The following is a 3,089-nucleotide window of genomic DNA, read 5'->3' on the forward strand; positions in this document are numbered from 1 at the left end:
CTGTTTACTCTCTCGAGTGAAGGCTTTTGCCGCTTGCTCTCCCGAACGCAGGCTCTTCGCCACTTGCTTTCTCGAGCAAGGCCTTGTCGCCGTGTGGAGAGCACTCTAACTTGTGCTCACAAGCTGAACCATCAGGCGATCAACCATCTAAGAACTCAAACACTTAAGTTGAAGCTTCGTAACTCCGCAGAACGCAAAGTCATGCTAAAGCAGACTCTCTCTCTCAGAAGAACCAGAGGCTCTTCCGTAACCCGGCAAGCAAAGGAACAACTCAGCTTCCAGCAAACGCAAGTACAAACAAAATCGCCTATCTGCTGAACTGACGCTGATGATTGATTTAAGCAGTAAACGTAAGACAAATCTCTGCTTTGTGAATTCTCTCAGGCTGAATTTAAAACCACTCGTGGAAATGAGTTAGAACAATGAAAACTTCATAGAACTCCGTCAACTCTCATTCTAATAATCTGTATGTTTGTGTGTGTATGTATGTGTGTTTTAGCTTAGTTTTAATGTAATCTAGAATAGCCAATAAATTCGTTTTCATTTATAAAGAATCATTGTCTGGTGTCATATAACTTTAAAGTCAAAACCTTTGCCAAAGATCACGTTACCTAGCTCGTAGCTTACTCATCAGAGAACGTATTACCCGTGGCCAGGGAAATACAGATATTAAAATTGTTAATATACACGGACGCTAACGTCTCGCTGGACGAACGGTAGATAAGGTGTAAATTATCAAATTTGGAATCAGTTCTAATCAGGTTGACTTCGAATCTTCAGATCCGAGTCCTCTCAAAACCCGAATGAAATAATAATAATTAATTCCCTTAAAATTCAGTAATCAAAGTCATTACAAGTTCTTTGTGCATTTTTCTTTTTTTCTACTTGTTACTTTGCACTTTTTGTTAGAAAATATTTACTATTTATTCAGGTTTTTTAAGGTATCTAATATTTTGATACTTAATTTCCATGATCTAAATATTCTTAAAAATTAAAAGTTTGTTGTTATTTGGAAGTGTGTAGGCCTTCTTGCATTATTATGCTGTTACACTATGATTATATATTCAGTGGCATAAAATGGTCTTTAAAATGACAATAATATCACTTATCGCGATTATTTCTGGGGCAATATATCGCACAACAAAAAGTTGTTATCGTGACTGACCGCTCGCTCGCACCAACAGGAGGAGGAGGGTCGTGTTACTCTCTACACTGCACTCAACCTGAGGGTTTCTACACTTTCAGTCTTTGAGGAGACATGAAAAACAGCGCACACCGCAGGAACGGTATAACGGAAAATGTTAGTGGTTTTGAAACCGTGACATTTTCAAATCGCGGTATACCTTGATACCGGTAATCAGCCCATGCCTAATCAGGAGTTTTGTATTTATAAAGATATAAGCTCATATCAGTTACAGGACGCAGAATCAGATCACTTGACTCTCTATTCTTGCAACAGAGAGCATCATTAGCACAACAGGCAGTACATAGAAGACAACATCAAAAAACAACATTTAATGGCAACTGGCAAAGCCTATTGTTATGTGTATATCGGTTGCTTCAGAATAAGGGCAGATTGCTTCTTAGGAATGGCAACAGTAAGGAATTTAACTAACTATGCTTTTAATGATTCTTTTACTAATTTTGAGGAAGAAATGTTTTAAAATTCATATTTATTTGCTTCCCTCAACAGTTTATTTCCAAATAACAGGTTCTTGGTTCATTTCAAATTAGATGAGACAAACATAATATCTTGGGGTTCAGTGAGCAAGGCAATAATTAAGTAACCACTGATTCATGCACAATTAATTCATAAAAGTAATTTGTTACGGAATCTATAGGATTACACTGGTCACACTGTATGTATTAGATTTACTTTAAGGAACAGATTCGTTAGAGTCATTTATTTAGGGATCAGAGTACACTAGTCATTCTGTATATTTTTGATATACTAAAAATAATTGTTTTGTAAGAGTCATTCATTTAGGAATGGGACCAAACTTGTGGTGCTGTATGTTCTGTATTCACTACAAAAGAATCACACTAATTCACTTGACAGGTCTACGTGCATCCATTCACTCTGGATGGACCAGTATAAACACAAGCTCTCTCAGGGGTCACCATGGTTCCAGGTCAGCCATTTTTGGCCACAACTGCTGATGCATAATCAGATACTTGTTTGGATTTCAGATTGACTCATATATAAACAGTTTGAATATGAGCACACAATGACGTAAAAGTACTTTGTGTTTACTCAGAGCCGATCCTCCCTATACAAAAAAGTATGTAGGATTTGTAGGGCCCCCGAAACACCAGGGGGCCCCCTTGCTCTCAACGATTATTTAATTTTAGCTTCGTTTTTGATTTTGGCCAGCGGTTATGAAAACATGAATGTTCCTTTCCCTAATGCGGTGCGCTGTCTCCCTTTCTATGTAACATCCAAATCAGTCAAATCATGTTACGTGACTGTCATATACAGTCTCCTGCCGTTCTTACTAGAGCCCGACCGATATATCGTTTTGCCGATATTATCGGCCGATATGAGCCTGCCGCCGATATGAAAATTTTTTTACAGAACATATAACGCCGATAAAATGCTTCAAATGGTGTAATTACTTAGTTTGTCCAGCAGAGTGCGCTCTATTGTTTGCTACTGGCGACCTGGATGAAACGCTTTAAAGTTTATGTCTATGGAAAACCACTGAAACTTTGAATGGCCATATCTCCGTAACGGCGTGGCGAATCCACACCAAATTCGGGGGATACCTTCAGCTCGAGGAACCCTCTTGAACGTGAATCGAGTGTATGTCTAGAGGCCTGCTTTCGAATGAGACCACCCCCGCATCGATAGCCCCTGGGGTTCGGGAGTTACGTGTGGTTAAATTCGCAGTTCGGCGCCGACCGATCAAGCGATCCCGGGGGGCTACCGACGCGCAGAGGGTGGCGTTCGAGAGGGCTCCTCGAGCTGAAGGATAAAATAAATATTCAAACCACGTTACTTTGTGCATCGCATGTAAAATGCCCTTACATATCTCTGTCACCATTATAAGTGTTTGATCACCACATTTGAGTGATCATTGCAAAAAATG

The 3,089-nt window shown here is 39.5% G+C and overlaps 1 protein-coding gene across 1 annotated transcript in view; it reads right to left on the bottom strand.

Moving 5' to 3' along the window:
• LOC107671807 (protein tyrosine phosphatase type IVA 3-like) overlaps positions 1–3,089 on the bottom strand; it is a 42,898-nt gene that overhangs the window by 31,678 nt on the left and 8,131 nt on the right. The window lies entirely within an intron of this gene.

Source organism: Sinocyclocheilus anshuiensis, unplaced genomic scaffold (genome assembly GCF_001515605.1).
Source record: "Sinocyclocheilus anshuiensis isolate Anshui unplaced genomic scaffold, SAMN03320099.WGS_v1.1 scaffold902, whole genome shotgun sequence".
NCBI lineage: Eukaryota > Metazoa > Chordata > Actinopteri > Cypriniformes > Cyprinidae > Sinocyclocheilus > Sinocyclocheilus anshuiensis.